This window comes from Mobula birostris, chromosome 14 (genome assembly GCF_030028105.1).
Source record: "Mobula birostris isolate sMobBir1 chromosome 14, sMobBir1.hap1, whole genome shotgun sequence".
Lineage (NCBI taxonomy): Eukaryota > Metazoa > Chordata > Chondrichthyes > Myliobatiformes > Myliobatidae > Mobula > Mobula birostris.
In genome coordinates, this window is record NC_092383.1 from 6,374,975 (window position 1) to 6,387,329 (window position 12,355).

Sequence of the window (12,355 nt, forward strand, 5' to 3'; positions counted from 1 at the left end):
TATGGTCTCAAGAGACTAACAGATGCCTATATATTCTGCCAGAAGGGAGAACCCACTGAGATATGGGTATTAAGACCCTTAAAACACAGGAGCAGAATTGGGCTGTTCAGGCCATCAATTCTGCTCTACCATTCTATCATGGCTGATTTATTTTCCCTCTTAACTCCATTCTCCTGCCTTCTCCCTGTAACCTTTGACGCCCTTACTAATCAAGAACCTACTAACCTCCACTTTAAATATATCCAATGACTTGGGCTCCACAGCCATTTGTGGCAATGAATTCCACAGATTCACCACCCTTTGGCTAAAGAAATTCCTCCTCATCTCTGTTCTAAAGGAATGTCCTTCTATTCTGAGTCTAATCCTAGTCCCCCACACTATAAGAAACATCCTCTCCACATTCTCTCTGTCTAGGCTGTTCAACATTCGATAGGCTTCAGTGAGTCCATACCCCCACCCCCCATTTTTCTAAACTTCAGTGAGTACAGGCCCAGAGTCATTGAGTTGTTTGATCTGGTGTTGAGACAAGTTTGCACAATTTCTCTTCTTTTGCACATTGGTTGTTTGTCAGTCTTCATAGATTCTATTGTATTTCTTTATTTTCCTGTAAATACCTGTAAGAAAATGAATCTTGGGATAGTATATGTTGACGTATATGTACTTTGATAATAAATTGACTTTGACTGCGTTCCCTTTACTGCTGGTTGTGCTCCTTCCCAGGCTGAAGGAGAGAATTGTACCTTTCCTAGCTGTCAGATAGTTTGGCTGTGCTGAAATTTCCTCGGGTTAAATTTTCCGTCACATGTACACTTACTGCCCGTTACACCTACTGGTGTTCAGGACAGCAGTGAAGGTCTTGCACCTCTCTCTGTCCTCGGCCATCTCTGACGGTGCTCAGGACTTGCATCATTGTGCTGGTAGCTTCCTCTGGGTTTTCACTACTGTCAGTCATGCAAGACTGAGGTGGAGACACAGGAATGCCATCAAACTCGGATGTAGAAGGATTCTTCATTGCTGTTTTCGTAACAATTTTGTTTGACCAGTTATGGTTGTTAGCCCTGAGCTGAACCCCTGAACCTGGAGGACCGGTGGACCCCTCTTAGTCTGGCCTCTGCTCTGTGACCTGTTTGGCATGGGTGACCCTACCAAGAGCCAAAGCATAAAGCCCTGACTCCAGCCAACATAGCTCCCCAGGATATTGAGGCAGGCCAGCCTCCAAACCTTGACACGGTTGTGGTCCTCTTGGAAGACATGTACACTTAGTGGCCAATTTATTAGGTACCTCCTGTACCTACGTAATAAAATTCAACACTCTGGGTCTGCAGTCTCCAGGCTTTGACTTCCAAGATTGTTTGCTGTCATTTCCTGTGCACAAGTGTAAGGAGAACAGAATAATTGTTACTGTGAATACGATGCAGCACCAACACGCCCACAAAAGACCACACAATAAATGTAAATACATAAGACAGCTTGTGTACATTGATTGTATTTCTGTAGAGTGATATTAGGCTGTACTGACGGGAAACACTACAGTTGTGGCGGAGTTAGTGGGTGGAGGTGTTGATCAGCCTTACTGCTTGGGGAAAGGAACTGTTTCTGAGTCTGGTGGTCCTGGCCTAGCCTCCTCCCTGATGGGATTGGGACAAACAGCTCTGAGCAGGGTGTGTGGGATTCTTCATGACGTTACTGGGCCTTTTCCGGTCCCTCTGATAGATCTGTCCTTGACTCTGGAACAGAGCCAGAATAGAAAATGCACACAACAAGAGTGGCTGAGGATGGAATCCCTTGATCCAATTACTATCGTAAAGGTTACTTGTGATTAAAGAAACTGGGAAACAGAAACCTTTTTTGTGCGAGAGTTGAAGCTTGGAAATGTTGAACCTAATTACACAAAGATTTATTTTAAAAATGGACTTTTACTTTGTGGTTCTGACTTTGCTTTGGACATTAATGTGACGCTGATACTGAACGTAGATCACTACAGCAGAGTACAGGCCCTATGGCCCACTATCTTGTCCTGACCTTTTAGCCTACTCTTAAGGTCAATGTAACCCTTTCCTCCTGCATAGCTCTCCATTTTTCTATCATCCATGTGTCTAAGAGTCTCTTAAGTGTCCCTAAAGTATCTGCCTCTACCAGCGCTGGCAATGCATTCTTCACACCCACCACTCTCTGCTTAAAAAAAAAAAATTACCTCAGACATATCCCTCCAAACACCTTAAAATACTCCCTTGTGCTCGTCGTTCTGGCCCGGGGAAGTGTCTCTGGGTGTCTGCACGATCTATGCCCCTTATCATCTTTTATACCTCTTATCAAGTCACAACTTGACCTCCTTCATTGTAAAGAGAAAAAGTCCTAGTGCCTCAACTTTTCCTCAGAAGACATGCTGTCTAATCCAGGTCGTGGTCCGTCTGCTCTGTACCCTCTCTAAAGCTCCCACATCCTTCCTATAATGAGGCGACTGAAACTGAACACAATACTCCCCCAAGTGTAGTCTAACCAGGGTCTTACAGAGCTGAAACATTATCTCGCAGCCTTGAACTTAGTCCACTAATGAAGGCCAACACACCATATGCCGCCTTTAACCACCCTCTTAACTTATGATCTTGGACCTAGACACCAAGATCCCTCTGTTCCTCCCCACTGCTAACTATCCTGCCATTCATCCTGTACTTTGTCTTGAAATTCGTGTTCGGTTCGGATTCCCCTGTTCTCCGTTGTTCCTCTCTCAGCCCAGTCTTTCAGCTGAATCGGATTGCTTCTGATATTATCATTGTACCTCGCTGACTGTTCTCCTTGAAGGTCAGGAGCCCTTTACTGCAGGCGGCAAGGTAGTAGCGTAGCGGTTCGCGCAATGCTGTTACGGCACCAGTGACCTGGGATCAATTTCCACTGCTGTCTGTACGTAAGATGTTTGTACGTTCTCGCCATGACTACACTGATTTCCTCCAGCTGCACTGGTTTCCCCTCTCATTCCAAAGACAAACTTGTTAGTAAGTTAATTGATTAAAAGGTTCATTTGTTATCAGAGTACGTATGCAGTAGTCAGATCTGAGGTTTGTCTTCTCCAGATAACCACGAAACAAAGAAAACCATGGCAGTCGTTCAAACAAAAACCTCAACCAACCCCTGCACAGGAAAAAAAAACAAACCTCGCAAATGGCAACATAATCATCAACACCCCACGTGGGAAAAAATTGCACAAATGGCAATAAGAACATCAAACTTCAAACCCCAAACCCCCAATTCTCTTGTGCACAAGAAACTTAACACAATAGTGTAATTGGGCGGTACCGGCTCAGTGAAGGGCCTATCACCATGCTGTATCTGAAAATAAAAGTTTTAAACTTGGAGAGGGAGATTTGAAACTCGTCCTCTAGACACCTCTGTTAGATTGTTTTATTTTAATGAGTTTTTGCAGCTTTATTGAAAATATTGTGGTAGGTTTGCTGATTAACACCTGTTGGAATATGTTCTGAAAAATGACAGAGGCCAAAATATTCATGACCATTGCCGTTCTTTTGCGTTCCTCTTCCTTGATCTTTGCTTCATTTCCCTTTGCTTTCCTCGCTAGTTTTTCCCTTTCCATTTGTTTCTCTCCTCTGCCCTCTCCCCAGCACCCCCAGAGTGAAATGGGCCAAACCACATACCCGTATTGGCACCCAGTTTAGTCATCAGCACAGGTCTGTGGGTTGCATTTAAAGCACAAAATGCAGATAATGTTCAGCAGTTTAGGCAGTATCTTTAAAGATTCACTTTATTTGTTGCATGTACATTGAAACTTTGGATGGCAAGGTAGAGCTGTGTCTCTACAAAAGGAGGTGTAAGGTGCACCTTTCCTTCGCTAGCCTGCAGGTCACCCTTGGGCAAGGTGTAGCACCTGCTCAGCCGGCTGATCAGGATCATGTGAAGACGTGGGAGTAGCTGGTAGATGGTTGTATGAGCAGCTGGTGCATATCACGTCCTAGTTATGCAAACACTGATGCCAGGCAATCTCTGAAGAGTATTGATAACGGCTGGGGGGTCACCGTCTTGTAAAGGCACTGCCCAGAAGATGACAATGGCAAACCACTTCTGTGGAAAAATTTGCCAAGAACAGTGAAACAGTCATGGTCATGGGAAGACCATGATTGCCCACGTCATACGACACGGCACATAACAAACGGACATGGGAACGTACAATGAAATGTGTCTTTTGTGTCAATGATCAACACAGCCCATGGATGACATGGGGGCAGCCCACAAGTGTTGCCATGCTTCTGGCACCAACACAGCATACGGGCAACTTGCTAACTCTGATCCGTATGTCGTTTGGAATGTGGGGTGGGGGGTGAGATCAGAGCAGCCGGAGGAAACCTAAGTGGTTGCAGAGAGAACATGCGAACTCCTCACAGACAGTGCCTGGAATTGAACCCTGATCTTGATCTTGCTGCAGGTGCTATAACACATTGCATTAATTGCAGCATGACCATGCTGCCCACTATGTTACCATTCTGCGGAGACAGGAAGACAGGGTTAAAGTCTCAGGTCAATAAACACATGATAAGGAGTAGAAGCTTGGACAAACACTTCTAGAAACACATCTTAAACCATCCATAGGAATTCATAAACAGCGAAAAAGTCTGCAGATGCTGTAAATCCAAGGCAACACACACAAAACGCTGGAGGAACTCATCAGGTCAGACAGCGTCCATGGAAATTTATAACAGTCAATGTTTTGGGCCAAGACCCTTCTTCAGGACTGGAAAGGAAAGGCGGAGAAACCAGAATAAGAAGGTTTTGTTGGGGAGGGCGCAGTGGAAGGGAAGAGTAGAAGCTGGTAGGTGAGTCCAAATGAGGGGAAAGGTGGCTGAGTGGTGGATTAGTGAGTGATGAAGTAAGAAGCTGGGTGTTGATAGGCAGAAGAGGTAATGGACTGAAGGAGAAGGAATCTGATAGGAGAGGACAATGGACCATGGGAGAAAGGGAGGTTGGGAACCGGAGGAAGGTGATCGGCAGGTGAGGAAAAGAGAAGAACCGGAATGGTGAATGGAAAAAGAGAGGGGGAGTGCAAAATTACTGGGAATTGGAAGAAAGCGATGTTCATGCCATCAGGTTGGAGGCTACCCAGATGGATTATGAGGAATTGATCCTCCAGCTTGAGTTTTGCCTCATCGTGGCAGCAGAGGAGGCCATGATTCTGTGTGTGTGTGTGTGTGTGTGTTCAAGGTTTCCAGCATTTGTGTTTATGATTGACTGTTTGTCTAAATGCGTGCTCCTTATCAAACTGGGTTCACAGGAGATCCGTGACTGTTGGTCCTGGTGGAAGATTAGCACAGTTAACCCCAGTGAGGTGTTTTTGTTTTGTTTGCTGAGAGATATTAAGGTCAGTGTATTTGGCACCTGGTCAGTTGAATAATGCAAAGCAAACAAAACGTGTTTATACAGTGCTCTCAGGTATGCGCTGCTAGGTGATGGGTCACAGTTTTACTGGTCGAAATGGCAGATACTTTATCTGAGAGAAGGATCCTACGAAGGGGAATATCTTTGTCCTGATATCTTTTGACCAGACCTGATGAAGGGTCTCGGCCGGAAACGTCGACTGTACTCTTTTCCCATAGATGCTGCCTGGCCTGCTGAGCTCCTCCAGCATTTTGTGTGTACGCGTTGCTTTGGATTTCCAGCATCTGCAGATTTTCGCTTGTTTGTAAGAGGAATGTCTACTTGATTTCCTTTTCAGTGGGATTTAGCCAAGGGTTGAATATTAGCAAGGATGACAGAAGAATTTCCTTTCAATAGATCTTTGGGATCTTAGTCATCTCTTTAATATTTAAAAAAAGTCACTCACTCAATTAAATTCATTCTAATTCTCAGAGCATTCCAGTTAGTCCCGTTCCCCACTCTCGTCCATTATTTCTCTCTTTTACTTGCCCTGTAATAGAAGGGACAGGGCAGCACGGCAGTGTAGTGGTTAGCGCCAGTGACCAGTGATGGGGCTTTGATTCCCACTGCGGTCACTGCATGGGTTTCCTGCGGGTGCTCTGGTTTCCTCCCACATTTCAAAGACGTACTGGTTAGGGTTAACAAGTTTTATTTTACTTAGAGATACAGTGCGGAACAGGCATTCAAGTACAACGTGCCACACCGCCGAGCAACCCACTTATTTAACCCTAGCCCAATCATAGGACAGTTAACAATGACCAATTAACCTACTGACTGGTACATCTTGGGACCGTGGAAGGAAACCGGAGCACCCTGAGGAAACCCACACACGCACGGGGAGGACGCCAGAATTGAACTCTGGCACCCCCGAGCTGTAATAGTGTTACGCTAACTGCTACACTACAGTAGTGCCCCCACCATCTGCCAAGTTGTGGGTATGCTGTGTTGGAGCCAGAAGCATGGCGACCCTTGCGGACTGCTCAAACTCTGTTGGTCGTTGGCGCAAAGGATGCATTTCACTGTATGTTTTGATGTAACAGGTAAAGTTAACCTGTCTTTCACCTGCACTTGGGGTAAATTACAGTAGCCGGCTAACCTACCTTCGGTGTCTGGAAGGATCCCAGAGCATCTGGGAAAACCTACATGACATGGGGGTGCATGCATACTCCTCTTAAACAGCACCCAAAGTCATGGTCCAGGAAGCTGTGAGGGAGCATCACTAGCTTCGGCCCGAACCAATGAGGCAGTTGCATGGGATCTGTACTGCTCACAACGTGGCATTCTTGCAGTACGGCCCTGGTATGTCAGCCAAACATTAGACAAAGGGCCTTGGCCTGAAGCGTCGACTCTTTATTCCCCTCCATAGATGCTGCCTGATCTGATGACTTCCTTCAACATTTTGTGTTGTAGAGTAATGTAACGGGTGACAGATAACACATATTGTTCATAATGGAAACTGTTCTAGCTAATTCACCAACATTGTCATTGAGTTGTGTTCGCTTTAAGAGACGAGTCAATGTGAGGCGGCTGCTCTTGGTTTGGTCATGATGGGAATAAAGGGCTGCGGCTTTTGTTAAGTATGTAAAACGACTCTCGTGTGTTTCATTCACAAAGTCCTATAGTGCTTTATATCTGAGGTCTGAGGATTTGATTTTTACTTGCCTCATTTTGCAGCAGAGCAAAATGTCCCACTTCCATCGAGGAGGAGGCTACGTAGCATCTGCACCAAGACCACCAGACTCAAAAATGGTTACGTTCCCCGAACGGTAAAGCCGATCAGCGCCTCCACCCACCAACTCCACCACTACTTTATTACTTCCCATCAGTCACCTTACGTACAGCCTGCCGTCACTTCATAGACACACAGTCAATCTGTGTATATAAGTTATTTATGTATTTTGTGTTTATTGTGTGTGTTTTTCTTTAGTATCATTGTGTTCTTTATCTTTTGTGGGGGGTTTTTTGTGCAGCATCAGATCCGGAGAAACAATTATTTCTTTCTCCTTACACTTGTGTACAGGAAATGACATTAAACATTAAACAATCTTAAACAAAAAACTACTTGGAACCAACTGCTTTGCTGCGTTCAAGAAAAAAAAAATTCAATAAGGTTCAGTTGGAGGAGATCCAGGTCCACTTTAGCAGTTAAGGAGTGAGGAGAAACATTGTTTTTGTGCGGTGAGGAGTTGGGATTTGGAATGCTGAGAGGACAGTGGAGGCGGGTTCAATAATAAACTCTCGGAGGGTATGGGATAACAAGTTAAAAAGGAAGTACTTGTTGGGCTGTATGGGACAAGCAAGAAAGTGAGATTATTTGCATAGTTCTTCCAAAGGCCAAAATGGCCACCTTTGCTCTATGATGAAGCGTCATGGTTACCTTGGTGACAGGTCATAGTTACCTAGGTGGGTTTCTGCCAAGTCGATAGGTTGAATAGGTTTGAACTTTATTCCCTGGAGCGTAGGATAATGAATCAAAGTCAAAGTAAGTTTATTATCAAATGCATATATGTGTCACTATATACTACCCGGAGATTCGTTTTTCGCCAGCATTCACAGTAGAACAAAAAAAACAATAGAATTGATGAAAAAGTGCGCATGAACAAAGACTGACAAAAACCAATATGCAAAAGGTGACAAATTGTGCAAATACACAAAAAAAAACCCTATAAACAAATAAATGCTGATAACATGAGTCCTTGAAAGTGGGTCAATAGGTTGTGGAATTAGTTCACTGTTGGGGTTAGTGAAGTTGTCCACACTGAGTTGATTGAGATTTCCAGAACTGAGTGGTGTAGATAGGAGATTTTTTTTTCCCCACTGAGGTTGCGTGAGACTAGGTCATAGGTTAAGAGTGAAAGGTGAAATATTTAAGAGTACATGAGAGAGAGCTTTTTCACTTGGTGGTGTGAGTGTGGGACACACTTGTGAGTGGTGGATGTTGGTTCAATTTCAGTATTTAAAGGGAAATTTGGATAAGTGCGTGGATGGGAGGAGTATGGAGGGGGGCTATGGTCAATATACTGGTCGATGGGACAAGGCAGAATAATAATTCAGCATGGACTAGATGGGCTGAAGGTCCTGTTTCTGTGCTGTAGTGCTCTGTGACTGTAGAATGATTTAGTTGAATAGCTACGTGTATTAAAAAGGATGGAGTACAGGAGGTCGCAAGGTGAGAGGGCATAAACGCTACCATGGACTAGGTGGGTAGAACGTTCTTTCTGCATGGTGTACAACTCAGAGGGCAGAAGCTCCCGAATGGATTTGTGTTCCCTCAGGGAAGACCTGTACAGGAGGGGTTAACTGAGTGGAAAATGGGCCGCTGTCCAGATTTCTGAAATTCTGGAGCCTAGGCAGGCGAGGAACTTCATACTGATTAACTGGCCCGTTTTTAGTTGTGGGCTGGCTCTGCTGAGCTCCCACAGCTAAAGCCATGAAGTGGTTTCAGTTGAACAGTGCAATGTCTGGCTCCATTTCAGCTACAACTGGAGGTGTGTAGAATTCCGTGCTCTATGAAAGACGGACAGGCAGCTGAAGGGTGCTGTCCATACACCGTCCTCCGAGGCTGCAGCAAGCCTGCTGTCTCTGCTTCTGGGTGCAAGTGTGAGTCTAATCCCCACACACATGTACTGGTCCAGAAACCAAATTGATAAAAATCTTTGTTTATTTAGAGAGACATCATGGTAACAGGCCCTTCCGGCCCAACGAGCCCGTGGCGTCCGATATCACACGTGTGTCCTATTAACTTACTAACCCGTGCGTCTTTGGAATGTGGGAGGAAACTGGAGCACCCGGAAGAAACCCACGCAGTTTTGGGGCAAACGTACAAACTCCATACAGACAGCGACGGGAATTGAACCTGCGTCACTAGCGCTGTAATAGCATTGTGCTAGTCTCTATGTAATCATGCTGCTCCTAGAGTGAGCATCACCAGCAGTGGGAGTTGGTCTTTCCAGTAAAATAATGCAGGAAGAAATTTCAAACTCCTATTCTGGAAATGTTTCTCCAATGTAGAAGTAGCCTTTGCCCTTTACTAGTGACACTTTACACCTGCGTGGCTGAAGCTCGAAATGATTTGCGATTGCCCGAGGACCCAGTTGTCACCTGCCAACCTTACATTGGGGTGGAGGACTATTGTTCACAGAAGGCACTCGATCTGAGTTCCTTCGTAGTTGATTGAGTTTCCTGTATTAGTGTAAAAAGTCTCAGGCACATGTATATAGCTAGGGTGCCTAAGTCTTTTGCACAGGACTGTAGTAATCTTAGGTTTTGCACTGTACTGTTGCTGCAAAAAAAAAACAAATTTCATGCCCTATGTGGGTGATGATAAACCTGATTCTGATACGGGTCTCCACTGTGGACTGAGAGTGGGAAGGGGGCAGGGAGAGGGGAATCATGGTTGGGAAAAGGGGAAGGAAGAGGGGAGGGAACGGGAAGCACCAGTGAGACATTCTGTAATGATCAATAAACCAATTGTTTGGAATCGAATGACTTTCCTTGCCTGGTGTCTCAGGGCTGTGTGTGTCTGCACCCACATCAGCCTAGACCCTGACACTCCTCTGCCACCTTTCCCACACCCCTCTCGTGGTGTTCCACCCTCATCATTCTCAACATCCTTTGATTTACAAACTCGCCCTCCACTCCACGTTGACAAATACAGTACTGTGCAACTTTATTTAGAGATACAGCACGGCAACAGGCTCTCCTGGCCCAACAAACTTCTGCAGCCCAGTTACACCCCAATGGCCTGTACGTCTTCGGGATGTCGGAGGAAACCGGAGCACCCGGAGGAAACTCGCGCAGTCACGGAGAGGACGTACAAACTCCTTACGAAGAGCGACAGAACTGAACCTGGGTGTCTGGTGCTGTGATAGCATTACACTAACCGCTGCACCACTGTGCTGCCCCATGCTGTGTAGTGTAGGGGCATGAGTGAGAGGTGAGCTGTGGCCAAGGAGCTACGTTCATCATGCCATGAGACGCCACCCTCTTCCTCCATGATAGTTTCATCTGTCAACAGTGCCCTTCTCTTCATGTTTGAGAACATAGAACAGTATAGCCCAGTATGGTCTCTTTGGCCGAGACTTTTAACCTATTCTAAGATCAATCTAACCCATAGCCTATAACCCTCCATTTTTCTATCAACCATGTGCCTGTCTGAGAGTCTCTTGTATGTCCCTAATGTATCTGCCTCTGCCACCACCCCTGGCAGGGTGTTCCACGCACCCACCACTCGATGTGTGTAAAAAGGGCAGAGAGCTTAGCAAAAATGCTTCCCAGCACCAGCGATCGGGGTTCAATTCCCGCCACTGTCCGTAAGGAGTTTGTACGTTCTCCCCGTGACCGGTTATGTTTCCTCTGGGTGCTCCGATTTCCTCCCACATTCCAAAGATGTGCTGGTTGGTGGGTTAATTGGGTGGCTCAGGCTCGTTGGGCTGGAAGAGTCCATTACTGGGCTGTATCACTAATTTAAAAAAAAACCTCTGATGTTAGTCATTACCACACTGGGGAAAAAGATATGAGCTGTCTTGGATTCATAGCTTGTACACCTCTACCAAGTCACCTCTCATCCTCCTTTGCCCCAAACAGAAAAGCCTTCGCTCACCCAACCTATCTTCGTAAGGCGTGTTCTGTAATCTAGGCGGCATTCTGGTGAATACTTTCTGTAGGTACTGTATATTTAAGGCAGAGGTTGATAGATTCTTCATTGGCCAGGGCATGAGGGGATACAGGGAGAAGGTAGAAGATTGGGGCTGAGGGGAAAATTGGATCAGCCCTGATGGGGTGGTGGAGCAGGCTCGATGGGCCAAATGGCCTAATTCTCCCATATCTTATAGTCATTCTCACAAATCTCCTCTGCTCTCTCTCTGTAAAGTTGCCACATCCTTCCTATAATGTGACCAGAACTGAACCCAATACACCATCTTCCAGAGCCAGCCATGGAATATAGACTGGCGAATTAGTGAACCATTAAAATGGATTGTTTTATTGATATGTGGGCTGGAGGAAAAAAATGTAGAAATTTGCGGTACTCTGAGTGCCAAATGGGCTGTGGCCACTACGAGCAATCCAGTGACCCCGAGCTCCAGGGATAGAGAGGCATTGATAAGAAATTAGGTTGCCAGAGTTTGCGCACTGTTTTAAATCCCTCCTGTCACAGCTTGTGCAGTGGGGGTATCCCTGGCTCGGCAGCCTACAGCTGCCAGCGCTTGGACTTCCTCCACATGATCAATGATCATGTTGGCCAAGATTGAGACTGTCAGCAGGCTGTTTGGTAATCCCCTTTGCTTGGTGTTAAGGGACTGCTCTTGTTTCCATTGGGTCAGGGAAGAGTGTGCATTAAGAACGGGTTTCTTCCCCGGTACCATTCCTTCAGGAAGAGTTGTTTTCATGTATGTCAAAGATTAAAGGTAAGTTTACTTGTCACACGCACATCGATACAGTGAAATGTATCAACGACCAACACAGCCCAAATATGTGCCGGGGGCAGCCCGCAAGTGTCACCAACAAAGCGTGGCCACAGCTTACTAACCCAACCTGTACGTCTTTGGAATGGGGGAGGACACCGTGGCACTCGCGTGGTCACGGGGAGAAGATGTAAGCTCCCCACAGACAGCAGCAGGGATTCAACCCACGTTGCTGGCACTGCAATAGTGTTATGCTATCATACTTCCTTTCTCTTCTACTTCGTGCTTCTATTCATTAAGTCCAGATTCGTGCATCATTTTAACCGCTTCTTCAGCCTATCTGTTCTACAGACTATGCACACACCTTGTGCTCCGTTTAGACTGGTGCCTTCAAGTTTTAAGCCCCTATTTTTATTTTTCTCATTCTCCTTATGTTCCAGGGAATAAAATCCGAACCTATTCACTCTTTCCCTGTAACTCATATCTCAGCAGTCTCCTGGTAAATTTTCTCCGCACTCTTTCAAGCTTTA

At 45.8% G+C, this 12,355-nt stretch overlaps 1 protein-coding gene across 1 annotated transcript in view; it reads left to right on the top strand.

The window, feature by feature from the left end:
• Nucleotides 1-12,355, top strand: part of smad6b (SMAD family member 6b) — a 79,837-nt gene that overhangs the window by 27,682 nt on the left and 39,800 nt on the right. The window lies entirely within an intron of this gene.